Raw genomic sequence first — 7,695 nt, forward strand, 5'->3', positions numbered from 1 at the left:
CGGTGGGAGGGGCCGGCGGGGTGCGCCCCAGGTACCTGGCCACGCTGCCTGCGTCACTGTCCCCACCTGGCCGGCTGGAGCCCACGTGACTCGCAGCCGAGCGGGCTCGCGCCTCTGAGTCCAGTCTGGAGTCTCCTGCCGGAGGCCAGCGCCGCTCCGGGACCGCCCCCAATGCCGCCCCTCCACGCCTACTCCCTCGGGCTGGGCTTCATCCGCCTGGGGGAGGCCAGGGCTACGCGGCTTCCCCCAGCGCGACCCTGAATTTCTTCTTACTGGCCCGGCTGGGCTGCCCACTCCTCCAGGAAGCCCTCCTGGAAACTGACCAGCTCTGTGGGGAATCGAAGGTTTGCAAGGCCTCCCCTGCTGCAGAAATGACCCCACCTTCTGGATTCTTGGCGGTCAGAGGGCGACCCTGGAGTGTTCAGAGCACTCCGTTGCCCTTCGCGGCATTCATTTGCATCATCCCCGCCTGACAGATCAGGTCGCTGAAGCCTGGAAAGTCAGGCCTTTTTAGCCTGCACGAAGCTCAGTCTGGATTCCAAGCCCGACATTTCCAGGCCTTGTTCAGGGTGGGTCCCCTGGGCAGAGGCTGCAACAGCCCCTTAGAGGGAGTTTCAGGAATCCGGCTCCCTGGTGCTGCAGGAGGTGCGGCGGTTTGGGAGAGGTGTGCTGGGACAGCGCTTGGCCAGACGTGCCCGTCCACCAGGCAGGGCCCGCACCTCCCCCGCTCCAGTCTACCTGCCCTGTGTCACCCACCACCCCAAAACCCCAGATTCACACCAACCCAGGACGGCAATAGCAGAGCCCGCTCTCAGCATACTCAGGGACTGCCTGTGGCTTCCTCCCATCTGTGTATGTTGGGTGGGGGGAGTGGGCGAGGGCTAATGGCTGACCCCTGTGGGCGGAGTCCTCCTTGTAGCCACCTGAGCGGACAGACTGCTTCCAGGCAGCTCTTGGGAAAGTTGGGCACGTGCTGCCCTCCAGAGGCCATTTTGGGTACTACACCACAAGGCTAGAAGGCAGCAGTGAACGGTTGGGGGCGTCCTGGAGGGTCTTGGCAGGTGGGGAGACCCAGGCCCGGAGGGTTCCCGACCCCCATGCGATTGCTTTCCTTTAAAACCTTCTTTCAGAACCCGGCTTCATGGTCACTTCATGGTTCATCCTCCCACCTGAGTCTGGCCTCCGGCTGGCTGAGCGTGTGGTTGGGGACAGGGGACCAGGAGCAGATGGCTTGACCTGTCTGGGCCTCTGCTGTCTCAGCTATAAAGCAGAGATTAGATGATGACACATGAAGTAACCCGGAGTCCACGGCCAGGGCTGGTGGCTGAAAGGAAGCAGCTTGAGTGTCCTGTGACTGGTGTGGGGAGAAGGACCCGGGGCTGGCCGCACAGCCCTCTTCCTCCACTCATCTGCTGGTGGGGGTGAGTCTCTGAAACTCTCCCACCCTGTGGCTGGGACCGGGTGTGCGGGGCCAGGTCAGCCCAGAGCAGATGGCTCTTTAGGGGGCTCCCAGGCTTCCTTCCCGCCCCGGACTTCCAGGTCGGCTGTGCCCTGCCCTGAGAGCTGAAAGCTGCCTTGATGTACTCCTATTTGAAAAATGGGTCTTTGCAGGTGTGATTGAGACAGGAGCCTACCTGATTAGGCCCCGAATCCGATAAGACGAGGAGAGTTGGACACCCAGACAGAAGGGAGGGGTCCGGTGTGGATGGAGATATAGGTTGGAGTCATGTGTCTGTGGGTCGAGGATGCTGAGAGGTTGGAAGAGGCAGGAAGGATCCTGCCCTAGAGACTGCCTTCACCTTGATCTCAGACATCCTGCTCAGAGCTGGGAGAGGATGTGTCTCTGTTGTTTTGTGGTCGTTTGTTGTGGTGGCCCAGGAAGATGACCGGCCTCTCCCATCTCATCTTTGCCTCTGATGAGCATCCTACTTGGCTAACCTGTTTCAGTCTTCTCGCTGGCATGCAGGCTCCACGGGGTGGGGGGTGGCCTGCACATAGAGGGCGGCCTACACCCCCCTCCTATGTGTCGGGGTGCCTCTGTGCCTGGCCTCAGGGCACCATTCAGCAGGCCAGGAGGAGACTGGGCAGCATGGATTAGACGGAGCTCCCCCCACATGTCCAGGCCTCACCAGCCCGGGGACATTTTCAGCCTTGAGAATTGAGAGGAAGATGCCTTGTGAGAGCAGCTCTTGTGTGGCCCCGGGGTCTTCTCCCTCCCTGTCCCCCATGAGAACCTTAGAGGGGCACCACTGGCTGTCACAGGCTCAGGGCCTTAGCTCCTTGTGCCAGCGTCCTGGGGGCGGAAGCTGCACACCAGTGGTCACCCCTGGAAGGTAAGATGTGGGTCATCTGCATGCCCAGCTTGCCCAGCACTCACCAAATGAGGGGTTTCCCGAAACTCTGGGATCACCAACCTCATGGCTCTCGGGATTTCCTACAAAGGAGTTGATGCCTGCTGTCTGCCAGAGCCCCTTTCCTATGGCTCCAGGGTGTTCTGTGCTCCAGGAGGTCTTGCTTGAGTCTTCCAAACTTTTGCTCAGTTATAGGGCCACAGCCCAGAGAGGCAGTGTCCCGAGGCTAGCAGCCCCCCAGGAGGCCTTTTGGTTTGACCATCCTGGGTGCTGAGGGCAAAAAGGGCAGTGCCCGCTCTCCCCCTACATCCCTAGCCGCAGGGAAGGTGGGGGCTGGAGGATAGGGCACAGCAGGTCTCCTTTCTTCTCTGGCCTGGCATCCAGCTGACCCACCACTCCCTGCAGAGTCCCTCCCCTTGGGTGGCCGGTCCAGCCCGTGGGAAGCTGGGAAAGGTCTCATTGACCTTGGGTGATGCAGTAGCTGTGAGTGGGCCTGAGGACAGAGGCTCTTCTGTGCTGGGTGCCTGGAGGCCCAGGCCGGGTGGGGTCCACAGATGGACAAAGGGGTGGCGCGGGGGCCGCAGGCAGGGCTTGGCTGCCTCTCTGGTCCATGGGGGTGGCCTTGCTGAGCAGGAGGCTCAGTTCAGAGGGCACACAGTCTTGTGGCCCAGCTAACAGTTGGGCCTCCTATTAAGGTAGCAAATTGTTGTTACCTCCTATTAAACACCTACTGTGTACCAGGCTTCCTGCATCACCTTCTGGAATTCTTATAGAAACTCCCTAGGGTGTCAATGTCTCCATTTCATCCAGAGGTCAAGTGTCTGTACTTTATCACCTGGTTAGTGAGTGACCCAGCCAAGAGGAGAGCTCAGGCTTATCTGAGTGCAAAGCCCAGGCCCTGTCTCATAATTAGGGACTATTTCAGGTTTCCAAAGAGGTAAGGCATTTTAAAAATGCACTTATCTGCTCCAATTGAGAATTCAAAGCATTACAGACATTCCAGCTGTGATGATGCAGCTCCCACTGTAATCAATAGAAAACAAGGCAAAAATAAGAAGCAACTGTTGTTGTCCTTGACAACAGGTAGCAGGGCTCAGTGGTAAAGAATCTGTCTGCCAGTGCAGGAGATGCAGGAGTTGCTGGTTTGATCTCTGGATGGGGAAGATCTCCTGGAGGAGGGCATGGGAACCCACTCCAGTATTCTTTCCTGGAGAATCCAACAGACAGAGGAGCCTGGCGGGCTACAGTCCATAGGGTTGCAAAGAGCTGGGCACTACTGAAGCGACTGAGCACACAACATGTGGCAGAGAGCAGGGGGGTGGGGGGAGGACCCAGTGAGGTGAGCCCCACACCTGCCCAACTTTCTTCCGAGAGGCAGGACAAAGCAGAACACAGTGGCTTCACTGAGCTAGCGAGGCGGGCAGAGATGGGGTCAGGGAGGCTGAGGGAACTGGGACTTGCAGGCAGAGCCTCAGAGGGAAGGCAGCAGTACAGAAAAGGATCTTGAGAAGCCCCCGGGGCCAGCTTGAGTCTGGTCAAAAGCTCTGTTCTGTGTGCAGAGTGAGATCCTGGGAGCTGGGCAGAGAACAGCTCCCAGCATCCACAGAAGCTCAGAAACACTTGATAGCCAATCACCAGGATCAAGAGGCCTCGTGGACCCCAGGGCATTGGCTGGAGATCAAAGAAGGCTATGTCTTAGGAGAGGTAAGCCTACACCTTAGGTGCATGGGGTGGAGGCTGCTCTACATCTGACTGACAGAGTTTTGAAACAAGCAGAGACCAGGCTGGCCTCCAAGTCAGTTAACTGCTTGTCAGCATGAAAGTTTCTTAAAAGAAGGTCAACTCTAAGGTTTCAACCATTTTGCATTTACCACCTCCAGCACCTAGTGAAACATTAACAGACATGTGACCTATAACCATGAGAAAAAGCATCCAATAGAAAGAGGCCCAGAAATGACATAGATGATGCAACTAGCAGAGCTTCCCTTGTGGCGCAGCTGCTAAAGAATCTGCCTGCAATGCGTGAGATCTGGGTTTGATTCCTAGGTTGGGAAGATCCCCTGCAGAAGGGAAAGGCTTCCCACTGGAGTGGAATTCACTCCAGTGTTCTCACCTGGAGAATTCCTTGGACAAGTCTGTGGGGTTGCAAAGAGTCAGACATGACTGAGCAACTTTCGCTTCGCTTCATTTCATGAAGGGTGGCGCTAGTGGTAAAGAACCCATCTGCCAATGCAGGATATGTAAGAAGTGTGGGTTCAGTCCCTAGGTTGGGAAGATCCTCTGGAGAAGGAAATGGCAACCTACTCCAGTATTCTTGCTTGGAGAATCCCATGGACAGCGAAGCCTGGTGGGCTATAGTCCATTGGGTCACAAAGAGTCAGACATGACTGAAGTGACTTAGCACACAAGATAACTATTCCAAGGATATAAGAGAAGCCTTGCACATAAAAGAGAAAGGATAATGTATAATGAATATGATCAAAAGAAAAGAATGCTGAATCAAATGAAAATTCTAAAGACACAAAGTATATATAAGATATGAACATTTAAAAACATACTGGATGAAGTTAACAGATTAGACACAACAGAAGAAAAGATCAGTGAACTTGAAGACAGGACCACATAAGTCACCCAGAGCTCCAAGGCCTGGTGGACTCATGAATCCAGGGGCATCAACTGGATCCTAGGAGAAAGAGCCAACTGCCTCCCTTGGGGTTTTGGTTCCCCAGCCTCTCTGTTGGGCTTCCCTGGTGGCTCAGATGGTAAAGAATCTGCCTGCAATGTGGGAAACCTGGGTTTGATCCCTGGTTTGGGCAGATTCCCTGGAGAAGGGAATGGCTACCCACTCCAGGATTCTTGCCTGGAGAATTCCACGGACAGAGGAGCTGGCAGGCTATAGTCCATGGGGTTGCAGAGTCAAACATGACTGAGCAACCTTCACTTGCACTCACAGCCTCTCTGTTGGGCCTCAACTGGTACTCAGGCCTCCCTGTCTTATAACCATGGAATTCCATCCTCTCTGCCCTGAAGCTCTGGAGCAAACTCCACGTCCCTTTCCTGAACTGGGTGTGAGTTTTGGGGAGCATATGGCCAGGCAGTGCTGTGTACACTGCTCTTCCCTTCGTGAGGACCACAGTGCAGGCTGTGGCTGGCAGCCACCTCCCACCCCAGAACCCTGCTTTGAGCGTCTTGTTCTCCTGGGCCCCACTTGCTAGTCCATCTGTTCCCACAAAAGCCAGCCTGTGTCTAGCCATTTTACCCCAAATTAAGACACTTTTTGATTTTGGGGAAGACTTCTGTTGCCCCAAGAAATAAAGTTAACGATTTATTAATAGCTTCTCTGCAAATAACCAACAGGCTCACTTGGCCCAAAATGAATCTGAAGGGGAATTCAAAAGCATCTTTTTTCCCCAGAAAACAGATTTCTCATTGACACATTTTTCCCCTGTGGATTTTCACCCCCTTTGTTTCCAAAATGGAGCTTTTCCCCTCGATCTTCCCTGCCAGGAGCTGGGCTTCAGGGAGACAGAGTTGGCTTGTCAGCCTGTTCTGTGTGCCTCTGCTCTTTTCCTCTGAGATTCCCCTGACAATAGGGCTCTTATCAGACAGGCTCCTGTCCCAGGATACTCCTCTCCCTTTGGGGTGGAGGACGTAGAGAAAGGCTGCTGAGCTGAACAAAGATGGGAGCTCTGGCCTCTGACGGCAGCCTGCCTGGGGAGCTTGGGAGGGCATAATGGGGTGGGCTGGAGACTGTCACTCCATCTTGGTGAATGATTTTTGGAAGTCTGGCCATTCACCAGTTCTGTGATTTGCATCATTTGTCCTCTGAGAATGAATATTTATTTCTCAAGCCATCCCTGTGCTTGGAATTCCGGGGCAATCCCTACATCTGACCACAAGATTCAGATCTCAGGATGACAGTCACAACAGGGAAGAAATCACCTGAAAATGTTTAACTGCTTCCCCCAACCAGTGCTACCCTGGAGACACGCATACTTGATGGTGCAAAGAAAGTGAAAAGATTCAGTACCCAGATTTGGACCCAGAGATCTTGTTCCAAGGTCAACTGCAGTTTCTTCCCTCTGGTGGCTATGAGATGCTGCCAATTAGAGGGACCCAGGCCTTGCTCCCTTCTGTTACCTCTCTCAGAGCAGGTCCAACCCCCTTCAGAGACACTGGAGGTCTCAAGATCCATGTTGAGTGACGGTTCTTACAGCAAACCACCCATCCGTCATCTATCTACCCATCCATCTATCCATTCCCCACACGTCATTCATCCATTGTTCCATCCATCCATTCATAGGTGGATCCACCCACCTATCCATCATCCATTCACCCACACATACATCCATACACACATCTATCCATACATTTATCCACCCATCCACCCATCCACCTGTCCATCTACTATCCATCCACCCATCCATCACTCATCCATCCATGCATCCATCATCCATCCATCCATCATCCATCTATCCATCCATTCACCTATTCATCTATCATCTATTCTTCATTTCTTTGTGCAACCTGACAAATGGGCCCCAAGAAGGAATGCCTGGGTACACAGAAGGAGAGGCACCCTGGGGGGCTGTGTTTGCTCCTCCTGCAGCCTTGGCCTTTGCTCTGCCTTGGTCCATCTGGCCATTGCCGGTGGGTCAGGCTTAGGCCCTGGCTGGGAGCAATGTGTGGGGCAGGCACAGCTGAAGTGGAGGGCTGGCCGGTGGGGAGGTCTGCTCTCAAAGGGGGGAAGATTTGGGGCTGGCCATATAGGATGGGCTTCTCCTCCATCAAGAGGCCCTGGTGAGAGTTCATGGGCATGGGCACTGGGGGCAGGGACATGCGAGGGTAAGAATACCTGGGGGCAGTTTCATTTGGAGGTGGGCACACCAGTAGGGTGCCATGCCCAGAGGTAGGCCGACCTGGAGATGGACACACCTGAAGGCCACTATGATTGAGAGAAGAAACACCTGGAGGCTGCCGCACCTGGAGGCTGCCACACCTGGGGGCTATACCTAAAGGTCACCTTGTCCTGAGGTGGGCACACTTGGAGGACAGCACAGCTGGAGGCCAGTATGCTCACTACAAGGCTCTCCCGGGTAGTTGGTGCCCCCTCTGAGCTTGTTCTTTTCTAGAAAACAGGAACAGCAAGGGGACCTGCCCTGGGGGTGGTACAGAAGGATGGCACAAGGGGCTCTCCATCAGGGCTGGTGAGCCTCCCCACCGGCCATGCCCTGACTCTTGAGTCTGTTCTCACCATCCCTCCCCAGCCCTGTGATGCCTCTGTTCTCCCTGGGTGAACCACGCAGGCACAGAGGCTTAGAAAAGCACACAGATTTATTGCATA

Source organism: Muntiacus reevesi, chromosome 5 (genome assembly GCF_963930625.1).
Source record: "Muntiacus reevesi chromosome 5, mMunRee1.1, whole genome shotgun sequence".
NCBI lineage: Eukaryota > Metazoa > Chordata > Mammalia > Artiodactyla > Cervidae > Muntiacus > Muntiacus reevesi.